Genomic DNA, 19,172 nt, shown 5'->3' with positions numbered 1-19,172 from the left:
TAACACAATGTACTTCATAACACAATATACCTATGCGTTTCATTGACCGTCCATAGGGTTTTATAACACAATATACCTATGCGTTTCATAGACCATCCACAGGATTCCATAACACAATATACCTATGCATTTCATAGACCGTCCATACGGTTTCATAACATAATATACCTATGCGTTTCATAGACCGTCCATAGGGTTTATTTACACAACATACCTATGCATTTAAAAGACCGTCCATAGGATTTCATAACACATTGAAACAAAAGTACAAATACGTACGTCTCATAACCTTTCACATCATATGTCACCTAATCCGTACTTTCAACCACTTACAATATTATTATTTCATTGGCTCTCTTGGCCATACATATGATTCTTTATTCATGGTGCAATGGCCGTATTTTATATTCCACACTTTTGTTTCTTCCCTTTCATAGATCATCATCATAATTATCAACAAGTAGAATATTTCGGAAATCACAACTTTAAATTCATTAGTAATGAAGACTTTAAACACAATTGATTTCTTTCCAATAAATGGAGTAAAATGATTGGCAATCGAAGTACAAGTTGAAATCATACACATTGAAAATTACTTACAAAGCATAGCATTAGCTAAAACAACCACATATGGGCATCACTTGAGTTCATAACATTAAGCCGATTATATTGTCGATGTCAATTTTGGAATAGTTGAGTTAAAGCTCATTTCATAATCTTCCTCACATTATTTCATTGGCACCATTGGTCACAAGTATAACTTTCACTATTGGCACGTTGGCCACACTTTATATTTCCAATTTACTGATTTCACTTCCAACCATCTTTATAGGTCATCAACAACAAGACATTCCCAATCAAGGCTTTAGGTACACATATGAGCAATTAAGAGTCTTAAGAATATTGAGATTTTCTCACACAATTTGGCATACTAGCTTTCTTTTGAAATACAATTCAAGCCACAACATTTTAATACGCAAACCCATACTTTGAAACTCACAGAAACATTATGGAATTCAATTCCAAGAGAGAAAGTTTAGCCAACATACCTCAATTGAGCTTTCCTTAAATTACTACAATGTTTCGAAAATTCTAGCAATCCCAATCTATTTGAGACATAACGAAATTGAACCATAATTAGGAAGATATTCATAGCCTAAGCTCATTTGAGCATTTTATCAAACACTAAGTGTGGATTAAGGTTTCAAGGTCTTTTTATGGAGGATTCCATCATCCCACAACCCAATCTTTACTATGCTTAGTTCAACAATCTTCCTACACCCCTTGATATCACATGCATGTAAAATAATCAACTCTCATGCCAAAATATTATCTTGTTAATTACCCATTTTCAGATGATTTCGAAATTAGGGTTTAGGGTATAGAATCTTACCTCTAGGATGAAGACCTAGTGAGCTTGCCTTCTTAATCTTCCAAAACTTGAGCAAGAATTGAAGAACAATATGGGAGCACACCTTCTCACTCTAGGGCACCCTATCTCACTATAAAATGTCAGATAATAGCTCAAAAATGACCCAAAGAGTGTATTTAACGAAATAGGATTGGGTTTTAAAAACCCAAAAATGAAGCTCCGGAACAGGTTCTGCAGTCGCATATGCAACCGCATATCGGTCGCATAATTGGTGTCCAAAATGTCAAAAAATCTACCTGAGTCTACGGTCACTATGCATTCGCATAGTACACCGCATAACAGTTATGCGGTCGCATAGTCGACCGCATAATTGCTTCCAACTAACCCAATTAACTGCCTCACTCTGCGGCCATTATGCGGTCCGCAGAGTGATTCTGCGGTCGCATAATGGTCCGCAGAGTGATTCTGCGGTCGTATAATGGACCTCAGAAATGCACTTTTTCGCCAAAAATTTTCCTTTACTTTCCCACGAAGAATTTCAACAATCCTCAAACACGTAATTCTAGTCCGGCACAATGAAACATTATTTTATTTGCATATTTTACCGGGATTTATACTTAAGTTCTTTAAAAGTTTTTGGGGTGTTACATTCTCCCCCGCTTAGGATTATTCGTCCTCAAATGAGGGTCAAAACCTGTTATTAACATCTTATGCAACTCCGTTTGTTTCATACCACATTCGAGCAGCCCCAAATTAGACTAACTCCCAAAATTTCCAAAAATTTCGCCTGAGTTTCTCTTGTAACTAGGCCTATCCACATGTCAGAGAGCCCTAGAAACACATGCTAACAACATATACGTAAGCCAACGACTTAACATAATACAAAACAACACCAACTGTGTCCTCACAAGCAATTATATTACCAAAACGGAACACCTTTAACATCAAATGTACAAATCATACATAATTCATACAAAGCAACTCTTAGAATACTTTGTAAATACATAGATATTCAAACAAATAAGGATACTTTTCTTTATTTCTTCCTTAGTTTCCCAAGTAGTCTCTTCAACCTGTTGGTTTCGCCATAGCACTTGACGGAGGCAATCTTAACTTCCGGACTTATCTAACAAGGATAGCAAATAGTCGCTTCTCATAATCCAATTATCCATTAACTCCACCTTCTTACACATAGACACATGAAACACCAGGTAAACAGAGATAAATAATAGGAAAACATCATTCTCATAGTTTGGCCTATTTTCTTCAAGACTTCATAAGGCCTAGTGTGACTAGAGCATTCACTCCCATCCCATTTTTCCCTTAATTCATTGTTGACAACCTTATTGTGCCACACACTTGTTTGCCTCCCATGAACTCGTAATATCATTGTGTCTGGTTTGTTGAGTTTATCACACCACCACTTCATCACCAATAGTCTCACTTTCCAATGTAATATGTAGACATGAACTCCCTCTATAACATTTAGTTGATATTCAGAGTCACTCAAGTCGACTGCATTACAGTTGATCATTTATATCTTCTATTAACACTTATGCTCTAGGCGAGTCCACCATTCTGATACGAACTATTTTGCGATAACCATGACCATCTCAATTTATAGATTTTCTTCCAATTTTGCTCGCCTCATTCTCCCTCGTTATTGAATAGCTATGTTCCCCTTCCATACGTTACGTGGTCTTTTCCCGTAGTTGGGAATTCATCCTGCTCGCCTCTTGACACTTGTTGGGATATCCGTGGGAAAGTGTGTTCATCCGCGTATCACTTAACACTTCCTTGCTTGTAAGATTCTTAAGAGACTCTCCATCAAGTACCGATGCACTCTTGGGTTATTATAACATCACATTTATCTTTCCCACTCGTTCTGTCTTTCTTAAGGCCTTAGAGGTTTAGCTAAATCGCAAATCCGTGATTAACTCATTCTAAAAACTTGCAACCTTTCACATTTGACCTATATTACTTCCTTGGGTTCCATTGTTCCTGACCCCATAACAAGTATAAAATCCCTTTGTAAACATACTCTTAGTTTCTAGGATCGTTGACCCTATCATTCATATTGCCATGTATGAAGAATTTACCTTCCTTAACCTTCCACCTTTTTGGGGTACTAGTCGTCTATCATTAGCATATCCTTAAAGAGAATCATGTTACCCATTATCTCTTTTCTAGACTACACCTGTCTTTAATAAAACATTCAAACATCATAGCTACATGGTCTTACTCTTGTTTCATTGTATTTAAGTGGCCTCTCTATGGCCCTTCCTCCCCCACTTGGGGTGAATGATTCACATTTTGACACAAGTCTTGAATTTAGCAACTTCATGGACATATGTCTCATGTCTCTATCCCTCATATATATGTTCGACTATTAGGGAGATTTAAGTCACCATGGTATTAACCTAATACGTTCTCTACTCTTATTCAGCTACATAGGCTTGGGATCAACCTCCCTCATGTCAATATCCTTTTTGGAGTGTAACACCACTTTGCACATTCCTAGGATTCTTATAACATTCATAGTGCTAGGGTCTTCTCATTGTGGGTTCAATCAACTCTCCTTTCATAACTTCTTGTCTCCCATGAGAGACCTACACATTTATCAATACTCTTCAGGCCATGCCTTTCATATAACACGTGCCTATGTAACATGTTTACATCTTAGAATCATATACATGGTTCCCACACTATCCATGAAACATTATTTTCTTTGCATATTTTACAGGGCTTTATACTTAAGTTCTTCAAAATTTTCCGGGGAGTTACAGCGGTGTCAGTCTCCGGTTGGTTGGTTTAAGCTGGGTGAGGCTAGGCTATTGGGTACTGACTTGGTTCAGGAGGCTTTGGAAATGGTTAAGCTGATTCAGGATCGGCTTCGCATGGCACAGTCTAAACAGAAGTGTTACGCCGATCGGAAGGTTCGTGATGTTGCTTACATGGTGGGAGAGAAGGTATTGCTCAAAGTTTCTCACATAAAAGGTGTTATGAGGTTCGAGAAGAAAGGAAATTTGATTCCTCGATAAATTTGCCCCTTTGAGGTACTTGAGATGATTGGAGAGGTGGCTTATAAGCATGCATTGCCATCCAGACTATGGAGTGTTCATCCAATGTTTCATGTTTCCATTCTCCGTAAGTATTTCGGTGATCCATCTCATATTTTGGACTTCAACATGGTTCGGCTAGATGGGGATTTGACTTATTATGTGTAGCCGGTGGCCATTCTGGATCGGCAGGTTTGAAAGTTAAGATCAAAGAATATAGCTTCAGTAAAGGTGTAGTGGAGAGGTCATCCAGTCGAGGAGGCTACTTGGGACACCGAGCGAGAGATGTGGAGCACATATCCACACCTATTTGAGATCCCATAATTTCAGATCGGGGCACGCAGTTCACATCTCAGTTTTGGAGAGCAGTGCAACGGAAGTTAGGCACACGGGTTGAGTTGAGTACATTATTCCTCCCTCACATGGACGGACAGTCCGAGCGCACCATACATATATTGGAGGATGTGCTACGTGCTTGTGTCATGGATTTCGGTGGTTCTTGGGATCAATTTTATCTGCTTGCCGAATGTGCCTACAACAATAGCTATCAATTGAGTATTCAGATGTCTCCGTATGAGGCCTTATATGGGAGGCAGTGTCAGTCTCCAGTTGATTGGTTTGAACTAGGTGATGCTAGGCTATTGGGTACTGACTTGGTTCAGGATGCTTTGGAAAAGGTTATGTTCATTCAAGATCAGCTTTGCACGGCACAATCTAGACAAAAGTGTTATGCCAATCAGAAAGTGATTTTGCTTACTTGGTGGGAGAGAAGGTATTGCTCAGAGTTTCTCCCATAAAAGGTGTTATGAGGTTCGGGAAGAAGGGTAAGTTGAGCCCTCGGTATATTGGCCCCTTTGAGGTACTTGAGAGGAAAGGAGAGGTGGCTTATAAGCTTGCATTACCACCCATAATATGGAGTGTTCATCCAGTGTTTCATGTTTCCATGCTATGAAAGTATTTTGGTGATCCATCTCATGTTATGGACTTCAACACGGTTCAGCTAGATTGGGATTTGACTTATTATGTGGAGCCGGTGGCCATTCTGGATCGGCAAGTTCGAAAGTTAAGATCAAAGAATATAGCTATAGTATAGGTATAGTGGAGAGGTCAGCCAGTCGAGGAGTCTACTTGGGAGACCGAGCGGGAGATGCGGAGCAGATATCCATACCTATTTGAGACCCCATCATTTCAGATTGGGGCACACAGTTCACATCATAGTTTTGGAGAGCAATGCAACGAGAGTTAGGTACACGGGTTGGGTTGAGTACATCATTCCACCCTCACATGGATGGACAGTCCGAGCGCACCATTTAGATATTGGAGGATGTGCTACGTGTTTGTGTTATGGATTTTGGGGGTTCTTAGGAACAATTTTATCCGCTTGCCGAAGGTGCCTACAACAATAGCTATCAATCGAGTATTCAGATGGCTCCGTAAGAGGCCTTGAATGGGAGGCGGTGTCAGTCTCTGGTTGGTTGGTTTGGGTTGGGTGAGGCTAGGCTATAGGGTATTGACTTTGTTCCGGATTCTTTGGAAAAGGTTAAGCTGATTCAGGATAAGCTTCGCATGGCATAGTCTAGACAGAAGTGTTACGCCGATTGGAAGGTTTGTGATAATTCTTATATGGTGGGAGAGAAGGTATTGCTCAGAGTTTCTCCCATAAAAGGTGTTATGAGGTTCGGGAAGATGGAAAAGTTGAGCCCTCGATATATTTCCCCCTTTGAGGTACTTGAGAGGATTGGAGAGGTGGCTTATAAGTTGCATTGTGACCCATACTAGGGAGTGTTCATCCAGTGTTTCATGTTTCCATGCTATGGAAGTATTTTTGTGATCCATCTCATGTTTTGGACTTCAACACGGTTCGGCTAGATAGGGATTTGACTTATTATGTGGAGCCGGTGTCCATTCTGGATCGGCACGTTCGAAAGTTAAGATCAAAGAATATAGCTTCAGTAAAGGTGCAGTGGAGAGGTCTGTCAATCGAGGAGGCTACTTGGGGCACCTAGCGGGAGATGCGGAGCACATATCCACAACTATTTGAGACGCCATCATTTCAGATTGGGGCACGCAGTTCATATTTCAGTTTTGGAGAGCAGTGCAACAAGAGTTAGGCACACAAGTTGAGTTGAGTACATCATTCCACCCTCACATGGACGGACAGTCGGAACGCACCATTCATATATTGGAGGATGTGCTACGTGCTTGTGTCATGGAGTGCGGGGGTTCTTCGGATCAATTTTATCTGCTTGACGAGTGTGCCTACAACAATAGATATCAGTCGAGTATTCATATTGCTCCGTATGAGGCCTTGTATTGGTGGCAGTGTCAGTCTCCGGTTGGTTGGTTTGAGCTGGGTGAGGCTAGGCTATTGGGTACTGACTTGGTTCAGGATACTTTGGAAAAGGATAAGCTGATTCAGGATCGGCTTCGCATGGCACAGTCTAGACAGAAGTGTTACGTCGATCGGAAGGTTCGTGATGTTTCTTACATGGAAGGAGAGAAGGTATTACTCAGAGTTTCACCCATAAAGGGTGTTATGAGGTTTGGGAAGAAGGGCAAGTTGAGCCCTCGGTATATTGGCCCCTTTGAGGTACTTGAGAGGATTGGAGAGGTGGCTTATAAGCTTGCATTTCCACCCACGCTATGGAGTGTTCATCCAGTGTTTCATGTTTCCATGCTCCAGAAGTATTTCAGTGATCCATCCCATCTTTTGTACTTCAGCACAATTAGGCTAGATGGGGATTTGACTTTTTATGTGGAGCCGGTGGCAATTCTGGATCTACAAGTTCGAAAGTTGAGGTCAAAGAACATAGCTTCAGTAAAGGTGCATTGGAGAGGTCAGCCAATCGAGGAGGCTACTTAGGAGACCGAGCCGAAGATTCGGAGAAGATATCCACACCTGTTTGAGACCCCCATCATTTCAGATTGGGGCACGTAGTTCACATCTCGGTTTTGGAGAGCAGTACAACGAGAGTTAGTCATAGGGGTTGAGTTGAGTACATCATTCCACCCTAAGATGGACGGACAGTCCGAGTGCACCATTCAGACATTGGAGGATATGCTACGCATTTGTGTCATGTATTTCGAGTGTTCTTGGGATCAATTTTATCCGCTTGCCGAGTGTTCCTACAACAATAGCTATCAATCGACTATTCAGATGGCTCTGTATGAGGCCTTGTATTGGAGGTAGTGTCAGTCTCTGATTGGTTGGTTTGAGCTGGGTGAGGCTAGGCTATTGGGTACTGACTTGGTTCAGGATGATTCAGAAAAGGTTAAGCTGATTTAGGATCGGCTTCCCATGGCATAGTCTAGACATAAGTGTTACGCCGATCGGAAGGTTCATATTGTTTCTTACCTGGAGGGAGAGAAGGTATTGCTCAGAGTTTCACCCATAAAGGGTGTTATGAGGTTTGGGAAGAAGGGCAAGTTGAGCCCTCGGTATATTGGCCCCTTTGAGATACTTGGGAGGATTGGAGAGGTGGCTTATAAGCTTGCATTTCCACCCATACTATGGAGTGTTCATCCAATGTTTCATGTTTCCATGCTCCGTAAGTATTTCGGTGATCCGGTTCGGCTAGATGGGGATTTGACTTATTATTTGGAGCCGGTGGCCATTCTGGATCGACAAGTTCGAAAGTTGAGGTCAAGATTATAGCTTCAGTAAAGGTGAAGTAGAGAGGTCAGCCAGTCAAGGAGTCTACTTGGGAGACCGAGGCGGAGATTCGGAGTAGATATCCACACCTGTTTGAGACCCCATCATTTCAGATCGGGGCACGCAGTTCACATCTCAGTTTTGGAGAGTAGTGCAACGAGAGTTAGACACACGGGTTGAGTTATGTACATCTTTCCACCCTCACATGGACGGACAGTCCGAGGGCACCATTATAACATTGAAGGATATGCTACGCGCTTGTGTCATGGATTTAGGGGGTTCTTGGGATCAATTTTATCCACTTGTCGAGTGTGCCTACAACAATAGCTATCAATCGACTATTTAGATGGCTCCGTATAAGGCCTTGTATTGGAGGTGGTGTCAGTCTCATGTTGGTTGGTTTGTGCTGGGTGAGGCTAGGCTATTGGGTACTAACTTGGTTCATGATGCTTTGGAAAAGGTTAAGCTGATTTAGGATCGGATTCGCATGGCACAGTCTAGACAGAAGTGTTATGCCGATTGGAAGGTTCGTGATGTTTCTTACCTGGAAGGAGAGAAGGTATTGCTCAGAGTTTCACCCATAAAGGGTGTTATGAGGTTCGGGAAGAAGGGCAAGTTGAGCCCTCGGTATATTGGCCCCTTTGAGATACTTGGGAGGATTGGAGAGGTGGCTTATAAGCTTGCATTTCCACCCATACTATGGAGTGTTCATCCAATGTTTCATGTTTCCATGCTCCGTAAGTATTTCGGTGATGCAGCTCATCTTTTGGACTTCAGCACAATTAGGCTAGATAGGGATTTGACTTTTTATGTGGAGCCGGTGGCAATTCTGGATCGACAAGTTTGAAAGTTGAGGTCAAAGAACATAGCTTTAGTAAAGGTGCATTGGAGAGGTCAGCCAGCCGTGGAGGCTACTTGGGAGACCGAGCCGAAGATTCGGAGAAGATATCCACACCTGTTTGAGACCCCCATCATTTCAGATTGGGGCACGTAGTTCACATCTCGGTTTTGGAGAGCAGTACAATGAGAGTTAGTCATAGGGGTTGAGTTGAGTACATCATTCCACCCTAAGATGGACAGACAGTCCGAGTGCACCATTCAGACATTGGAGGATATGCTACGCGTTTGTGTCATGTATTTCGAGTGTTCTTGGGATCAATTTTATCCGCTTGCCGAGTGTTCCTAGAACAATAGCTATCAATCGACTATTCAGATGGCTCTGTATGAGGCCTTGTATTGGAGGTAGTGTCAGTCTCTGATTTGTTGGTTTGAGCTGGGTGAGGCTAGGCTATTGGGTACTGACTTGGTTCAGGATGATTCAGAAAAGGTTAAGCTGATTTAGGATCGGCTTCCCATGGCATAGTCTAGACATAAGTGTTACGCCGATCGGAAGGTTCGTATTGTTTCTTACCTGGAGGGAGAGAAGGTATTGCTCAGAGTTTCACCCATAAAGGGTGTTATGAGGTTCGGGAAGAAGGGCAAGTTGAGCCCTCGGTATATTGGCCCCTTTGAGATACTTGGGAGGATTGGAGAGGTGGCTTATAAGCTTGCATTTCCACCCATACTATGGAGTGTTCATCCAATGTTTCATGTTTCCATGCTCCGTAAGTATTTCGGTGATCCGGTTCAGCTAGATGGGGATTTGACTTATTATGTGGAGCCGATGGCCATTCTGGATCGACAAGTTCGAAAGTTGAGGTCAAGATTATAGCTTCAATAAAGGTGAAGTGGAGAGGTCAGCCAGTTGAGGAGTCTACTTGGGAGACCGAGGCGGAGATTCGGAGTAGATATCCACACCTGTTTGAGACCCCATCATTTCAGATCGGGGCACACAGTTCACATCTCAGTTTTGGAGAGTAGTGCAACGAGAGTTAGGCACACGGGTTGAGTTGAGTACATCTTTCCACCCTCACATGGATGGACAGTCCGAGCGTACCATTCTAACATTGGAGGATATGTTACGCACTTGTGTTATGGATTGCGGGGGTTCTTGGGATCAATTTTATCCGCTTGCCGAGTTGGCCTACAACAATAGTTATCAATCGACTATTTAGATGGCTCCGTATATGGCCTTGTATTGGAGGCAGTGTCAGTCTTATGTTGGTTGGTTTGATCTGGGTGAGGCTAGGCTATTGGGTACTGACTTGGTTCATGATTCTTTGGAAAAGGTTAAGCTGATTCAGGATCGGCTTCGCATGGCACAGTCTAGACAGAAGTGTTACGCCGATCGGAAGGTTCATGATGTTTCTTACCTGGAGAGAGAGAAGGTATTGCTCAGAGATTCACCCATAAAGAGTGTTATGAGGTTCGGGAAGAAGGGAAAGTTGAGCCCTCGGTATACTGGTCCCTTTGAGGTACTGGGAAGTATTGGAGAGGTGGCTTATAAGCTTGCATTGCCACCCATACTATGGAGTGTTCATCCAATGTTTCATGTTTCCAGGCTCCGGAAGTATTTTGGTGATCCATCTCATCTTTTGGACTTCGGCACATTTAGGCTAGATGGGGATTTGACTTTTTATGTGGAGCCGGTGGCCATTCTGGATCGACAAGTTTGAAAGTTGAGGTCAAAGAATATAGCTTCTGTAAAGGTGCATTGGAGAGGTCAGCCAGTCGAGGAGGCTACTTGGGAGACCGAGCCAGAGATTCGGAGCAGATATCCATACCTGTTTGAGACCCCATCATTTTAGATCGGGGCACGCATTTCACATCTCAGTTTTGGAGAGCAGTGCAATGAGAGTTAGGCACACGGGTTGAGTTGAGTACATCTTTTCACCCTCACATGGACGGACAGTCCGAGCGTACCATTCTAATATTGGAGGATATGCTACGCGCTTGTGTCATGGATTGCGGGGGTTCTTGGGATCAATTTTATCCGCTTGACGAGTGTGCCTACAACAATAGCTATCAATCGACTATTTAGATGGGTCCGTATATGGCCTTGTATTGGAGGCAGTGTCAGACTCATGTTGGTTGGTTTGAGCTGGGTGAGGCTAGGCTATTGGGTACTAACTTGGTTCATGATGCTTTGGAAAAGGTTAAGCTGATTCAGGATCAGATTCGCATGGCACAGTCTAGACAGAAGTGTTACGCCGATCGGAAGGTTCGTGATATTTCTTACCTGGAGGGAGAGAAGGTATTGCTTAGAGTTTCACTCATAAAGGGAGTTATGAGGTTCGGGAAGAAGAGCAAGTTGAGCCCTCGGTATATTGGCCCCTTTGAGGTACTTGGGAGGATTGGAGAGGTGGTCTATAAGCTTGCATTGCCACCCATACTATGGAGTGTTCATCCAATGTTTCATGTTTCCATGCTCCAGAAGTATTTTGGTGACCCATCTCATCTTTTGGACTTCATCACGGTTAGGCTAGATGGGGATTTGACTTATTATGTGGAGCCGGTGGCCATTCTATATCGGCAGGTTCAAAAGTTGAGGTCAAAGAATATATCATCAGTAAATCATGTATTTCAGGTGTTCTTGGGATCAATTTTATCCGCTTGCCGAGTGTGCCTACAACAATAGCTATCAATCGACTATTCTGATGGCTCCGTGTGAGGCCGTGTATTGGAGGCAGTGTCAGTCTTCGGTTGGTTGGTTTGAGCTGTGTGAGGCTAGGCTATTGGGTACTGACTTGGTTTAGGAGGCTTTGGAAAAGGTTAAGCTGATTCACGATCGGCTTCGCATGGCACAGTGTAGACAGAAGTGTTATGTCGATCGGAAGGTTCGTGATGTTTCTTACATGGAGGGAGATAAGGTATTACTCAGAGTTTCACCCATAAAGGGTGTTATGAGGTTTGGGAAGAAGGGCAAGTTGAGCCCTCGGTATATTGGCCACTTTGAGGTACTTGAGAGGATTGGAGAGGTGGCTTATAAGCTTGCATTTCCACCCACGCTATGGAGTGTTCATCCAGTGTTTCATGTTTCCATGCTCCAAAAGTATTTCGGTGATCCGTATCATATTTTGGACTTCAGCACGGTTCGGCTAGATGGGGATTTGACTTATTATGTGGAGCCGATGGTCAATCTGGATCGACAAGTTCGGAAGTTGAGGTCAAAGAATATAACTTCAGTAAAGGTGCAGTGGAGAGGTCAGCCAGTCGAGGAGTGTACTTGGGAGACCGAGCCGGAGATTCAGATCTGATATCCACACCTATTTGAGACCCCATCATTTCAGATTGGGGCACGTAGTTCACATCTCAGTTTTGGAGAGCAGTACAGCGAGAGTTAGTCATACGGGTTGAGTTGAGTGCATCATTGCACCCTCACATGGACGGACAGTCCGAACGCATCATTCAGACATTGGAGGATATGCTATGCGCTTCTGCCATGGATTTAGGGGGTTCTTGGGATCAATTTTATCCGCTAGCTGAGTGTGCCTACAATAATAGCTACAAATCGAGTATTCAGATGGCTCCGTATGAGGCCTTGTATGGGAGGCAGTACATCTTTCCACCCTCACCTGGACGGACAGTCCGAGTGCACCATTCTAACATTGGAGGATATGCTACGCGCTTGTGTCATGGATTGCGGGGGTTCTTGGGATCAATTTTATCCGCTTGCCGAGTGTGCCTACAACAATAGCTATCAATCGACTATTTAGATGGTTCCGTATAAGGCCTTGTATTCGAGGCAGTGTCAGTCTCATATTGGTTGGTTTGAGCTGGGTGAGGCTAGGCTATTGGGTACTAACTTGAATTATGATGCTTTGGAAAAGGTTAAGCTGATTCAGGATCGGATTCGCATGGCACAGTCTAGACAGAAGTGTTACGCCGATCGGAAGGTTCGTGATATTTCTTACCTGGAGGGAGAGAAGGTATTGCTAAGAGTTTCACCCATAAAGGGTGTTATGAGGTTCAGGAAGAAGGGCAAGTTGAGCCCTCTGTATACTGGCCCCTTTGAGGTACTTTGGAGGATTGGAGAGGTGGCTTATAAGATTGCATTACCACCCATACTATGGAGTAATCATCCAATGTTTCATGTTTCCATGCTCCGGAAGTATTTTGGTGATCCATCTCATCTTTTGGACTTCGGCACAGTTAGGCTAGATGGGGATTTGACTTATTATGTGGAGCCGGTGGCCATTCTGGATCTACAAGTTCGAAAGTTGAGGTCAAAGAATATAGCTTCAGTAAAGGTGCAATAGAGAGGTCAGCTAGTCAAGGAATCTACTTGGGAGACCGTGCCGGAGATGCGGAGTAGATATCCACACCTATTTGAGACCCCATCATTTCATATCGGGGCACGCAATTCACATCTCAGTTTTGGAGAGCAGTGCAGCGAGAATTAGGCACACGGGTTGAGTTGAGTACATCATTCCACCCTCAGATGAACGGACAGTCCAGGCGCATTATTCAAATATTGGAGGATATGCTACGTGCTTGTGTCATGGATTGCGGGGGTTCTTGGGATCAATTTTATCAGCTTGCCAAGTGTGCCTACAACAATAGCTACCAATCGAGTATTCAGATAGCTCCGTATGAGGCCTTGTATGGGAGGCGGTGTAAGTCTCCGGTTGGTTGGTTTGAGCTGGGTGAGGCTAGGCTATTGGGTACTGACTTGGTTCAGGATGCTTTGGAAAAGGTTATGTTCATTCAGGATCAGCTTCGCACGGCACAATCTAGACAAAAGTGTTACGCCGATCGGAAGCATCATGATGTTGCTTACATGGTTGGAGAGAAGGTATTGCTCAGAGTTTCTCCCATGAAGGGTGTTATGTGGTTCGAGAAGAACGGAAAGTTGAGCCCTCAGTATATTAGCCGCTTTGAGGTACTTGAGAGGATTGGAGAGGTGTATTATAAGCTTGCATTGCCACCCATACTATGGAGTGTTCATCCAATGTTTCATGTTTTCATGCTCTGGAAGTATTACGGTGATCCGTCTCATATTTTGGACTTCAGCCCGGTTCAGCTAGATGGGGATTTGACCTATTATGTGTAGCCGGTGGCCATTCTGGATGGACAAGTTCGAAAGTTAACGTCAAAGAATATAGCTTCAGTAAAGGTGCAGTAGAGAGGTAAGCCAGTCGAGGAGTCTACTTGGGAGACCGAATAGGAGATTCGAAGCAGATATCCACACCTATTTGAGACCCCATCATTTCAGATCGGGGCACGTAATTCACATCTCAGTTTTGGAGAGCAGTGCAACGAGAGTTAGGCACACAGGTTGAGTTGAATACATCATTCCACCCTCAGATGGACGGACAGTCCGAGCGCACTATTCAAAAATTGGAGGATATGTTACGCGCTTGTGTCATGGATTGCGATGGTTCTTAGGATCAATTTTATCTGCTTGCCAAGTGTTCTTACACAAATAGCTACCAATCGAGTATTTAGATGGCTCCGTATGAGGCCTTATATTGGAGGTAGTGTCAGTCTCCGGTTAGTTTGTTTGAGCTGGGTGAGGCTAGGCTATTGGGTACTGACTTGGTTTAGGATGCTTTGGAAAATATTAAGTTAATTCAGGATCGGCTTCGCACCACACAATCTACACAAAAGTGTTACGCCGATCGGAAGGATCGTGATGTTGCTTACATGGTAGGAGAGAAGGTTCTACTGAAGGTTTCACCCATGAAGAGTGTTATGAGGTTCGAGAAGAAGGGCAAGATGAGCACTCAGTATATTGGCCCCTTTGAGGTACTTGAGAGGATTGGAGAGGTGTCTTATAAGCTTGCATTGCCACCCAGACTATGGAGTGTTCATCCAGTGTTTCATGTTTCCATGCTATGGAAGTATTTTAGCGATTCGTCTCATGTTTTGGACTTCAGCACGATTCGGCTAGATGGGGATTTGACTTATTATGTGGAGCCGGTGGCCATTCTGGATCAGCATGTTTCAAAGTTAAGGTAAAAGAATATAGCTTCAGTAAAGGTGTAGTGGATAGATCGGCCAGTCGAGGAGGCTACTTGGGAGACCGAGCGGAATATGCGGAGCAGATATTCACACCTATTTGAGACCCCGGGTATGATTCTAGACCTATTCGAGGACGGACGTTTGTTTAAGGGAGGAAGAATATAACGACCCGGTCTGTCATTTTGAGTATTATAGCCTCATTCCCCTATTTATTGCTTATTCTATGTTCGTTTGTTTTTATGTGACTTGCCGCGGTGGTTGATTTGGTTACGGGGATGTTTTCGAATGAGTTGGGATATTTAGTCCAAATATTAGAAGCTTAAGTTAAAAGAGTTGACTGAATTTTGACTTATGTGTAAATGACTCCGGAATGGGATTTTGAGGGTTCAAGTAGCTCCGTATGGTGATTTTCGACTTAGGAGTGCGTCCAAATATTGATTTGGAGGTTTGTAGATGATTTTGGCTTGAATTGGCGAAAGTTGGAGCTTGGAGAGTTCAGAGGTTTGACCAAGAGTTGACTTTGTGGTTACCGGGCTCAGATTTTGGTTCCGAATGTTGGAATAGGTCCGTTGTATCATTTACGACTTATGTGCAAAATTTGAGGTCAATTGAAGTTGGTTTGATAGGTTTTGGCATCAATTGTGGAAGTTTGAAATCCGTTAGTTTCTATAGGCTTGCATTGAGATGTGATTCATGTTTTTGATTTTAGTTGATGTGATTTGATACCTCGACTAAGTTTGTATCGTATTTTCGGACTTGTTGATATATTTTGGTAAGGTTCCGAGGGCCTCGGGTGGATTTTGAATGGTTAGAATATTGAAATTCAGACTTAGAAAATTGCTAAAGCAGCTGATGTCTAGTGTCATCGCACTTGCAGAAAGAGTGGCCGCCGATGCAGATGATGCGTCGCATGAGTGAGTTTTGGGGAGGAGGCCTGGGAGCGCAGGTGCGAGGGAAATTTTTGCAGCTACGAGGTCACAGATGCGGAGGATAGGTCGCAGAAGTGGAGGATGGGCGTTAGCGAAAGTATTTGTACAGAAGCGGTCCCGCAGGTGCGAGGAGGGAACCGCAGGCGCGACAGGTCGGGAACTTAAGTGAGTTCCACATGTGCGAAACTCTGACCGCATATGCGGTTCCACAGAAGCTGATTTTTGGCTCGCAGGTGCGAGATGCCTGGCGGACTTCATAAAATCGAGGGTTTTGAATACCCATTTAATTTCTCACCTAGATTATGTGTTTTTAAGGTGAAATTTAAGGAATTTTGGACTACGGATTGGAGAGTAAGATTTGGGGATTTGAGTGACAATTTGGTAGAAATTGGGTGACTTTGGTATGGTTGGACTCGTTGTTGAATGGGTGTTCGAATTTTGTAAATTTTGTTGAATTCCGAGACGTGGGCCTGGAGTTGGCTTTTTGGATTATTTTTTTACTTTTGTTAAAGAACTTATCTGTATCGTATGGATACTACTGGAAAATGGGCCTATGGCAGCAGTGTTTTAGCAACGGTTCACAAAACGTTGCCACATAGTTGATATAGTAACGGTTACAACCGTTACAATAGCATTTGGGTGGTATCGACACACTTTAACTATCAAACCGTTGCAATTGTAACAAAACCGTTGCCGTAGAAGGTTTTTCCGCAATTGTTTTGTGAACTGTTCCAATAGACATATTTATGTGAAAGGTTCTTGAGAAATATATATTTATGGGAACGGTTTTTCATCCCCCCTCCCTCCCCCCCCCCCCCCGAAATTTGCTAAACCCGCCAAATCAACCCCCATTTTTTATATTTTTGATTAATTTTAATAATGTAAATATAAAGTTAAAACCTTTTTCCCCTTTTCCCAGTAAACTTACCCATCGTCAGTACTACTATTCGATACTTTCAATGAACCCATCTCTTTCTTATTGCCTCTCAAAGATTCATTCCCCAAAAATCCTCTCTTTCACTCCTAAAATCCAAATCCAGAAACCTAAGATCTTTCTACTTCTAATGTCTTTCAACTCCTTATAGATTCATCTCAAGGACAGTTGCTAACCTTCCCCAAATCCCAAAATTTCAAAATTAATTTTATGCTCGAATCAGAGAAGCCGTCCAAACGAATGTTTAAGTTTTATTATCTGATTTGGGTTTTTTCCTTTAATCATTCCTTTTTCTTGAATTTTAGGTCTTTGGGTAACCAACAATGAATTCTTTAATTTGGGATTATTAGTGTGGATCATCTTCTGCTGGAGGTTTAAGTTATTTTGGTATTGTTGATAGTCCTTCGGCAAAAATTAAGGCAGTTGTGGTATGCTCAGTTTATTACCTTATCTTTTATTTATATCTTTATGGTGATTTTATTTATGTGGAGGATATATAACTTCTACATAGTAGAGCCAACAATACAAATTTTTATAAAGTTTGGATTTTGATGATTTTTATCTCAAATGACAATAGAAACTTGTGATGTTTTTTTGCCTTTTTCTCTTGTCTGGGAGCTACCCTATTTTGCTTTCCTTGTATTGTTTGACATTTGCAGTTCACAACTAATATACTTCATTGAAACTCAGCCTTAGCACTTACTGTAGGTCCAGTGTACTTTAGGTCCAGTGTTTGACAGGAGCACTTTCAGTTTGGTTAGAAGTTGAATATTTGTATATGGAGAAGTGTGAGATATAGAGAATTCTTAGCTTTACCAACCTTTGAATTGCCCCAAAAGACAAATTATTTAGTACTGGAATCAAGATGAAGTAGAATGAACATTCATATAGTTGTTGTTGTTGTTGTGGTTGAAACTTAGCCTCATGAGCTTATCCTATCATGAGTTGATTAGGAATGAATATATTATTTGTTCCTTTCTTTCAATTTTTGTCTCTACGAATGTGAAAACCATTTCCTCAAAGTGACTGGAAGATAACAATAATAGGACATATTGATAAATTAGCTCGTTCTTTATTGATTAATGGACATGCGAGAAATAGTATTACAAAGATCACAACAGAGCACATCCGAGGAGTAAACTTTGATTGAATTTTCATTCGCTTTAGCTATTGAACCATAAACTTCACCAGACTACTCCAGAAATGATGCCCGTGCACTTTCTTTCGTTCTAGTGAATCAATTTCAGAAATATATGGCATCCAATATTACCTTTTTTGGTTCCGACTATTGAATCTTGTTCTTCCAAAAACTTTTCTTCAGTTAATCACATTAATGAATATAACTTGTCTAAAGTTAGTAATAAAGAATTATATTGGATTAAATATAAGAATCGTCATTTTGACCTTGCAATAACAAGTGACATCGTCAAAAAACCATGGACTGGTGGATGAGGGTGATACTGTAGATTTCTTTTAACATTATCTGAACTTAGTATAAAGCGTTAAATGTGAATCAATTGTCATGTAGAATGTGCTGCCAGTGATAATTCCACCCAATCCTTCCTGCAAGAAAAAAGAATAGAAAGGAAAATAGGGAAGAAAAGGACAATGGCTTACAGAATAAATTTTTTTATTATTTCTTGCTAAAGCTAATAGCCACTATTTGTTAAAATATTTGCTATTAATGAGATTTGCCTTACGTAGATGTTTATGTGATGGTTTTGGTGACTGTTAAATTTCACAACACTGAAATCCATATAATTTTGAGAATATGTGACTTTTTCTATTCTTTCTTATTATCTGAGTTTTTCGATTAAAAGTACATAAACCAAATTTATACTGGTTGTTTTGGTGTCATATAGTGTAAAACTAATTTAATAAATAACGGGGATAAAAATTAGATGGGCCTTCGAAGGTCAACTGATGAGTAAATAGAAGGAGCGAATAAATTTCTTGATAAGGAGTTTGAATTAACTTTCCAAGGAAATGAAATATTATGCCTTTGTAAAGAATGCGCTAATTGTTTTTGCCATTATAGGAATGTGATGGAGGATCACTTGATTGTTAATGGGTTTGTTCATGGATACACCAAATGGTTTTTTCACGGGGAAGGATTTTCCTCGAGAAAGACTCCATGCCCAAGAAATAACGATGAAGGTTCCGACATGCATGACGATATTGATAGATTACTTCATGATAAATTTTAAAATATCGAGGATGATTTGGGACATGAAGGAGTGAGGGATGGACCATCCGAAGATGCAAAAAGATTCTTTAAATTAGTAGATGAAGGAAAAGAAGATTTATAACCAGGGTGTGAGAATTTCTCCAAATTGGGTTTTACGATTCGGTTGTACTTGTTTAAATGCATTCAAGGATTGAG

This window comes from Nicotiana tabacum, chromosome 12 (genome assembly GCF_000715075.1).
Source record: "Nicotiana tabacum cultivar K326 chromosome 12, ASM71507v2, whole genome shotgun sequence".
In the NCBI taxonomy this organism is placed as follows: domain Eukaryota; kingdom Viridiplantae; phylum Streptophyta; class Magnoliopsida; order Solanales; family Solanaceae; genus Nicotiana; species Nicotiana tabacum.
This window is presented reverse-complemented; position numbering follows the sequence as displayed.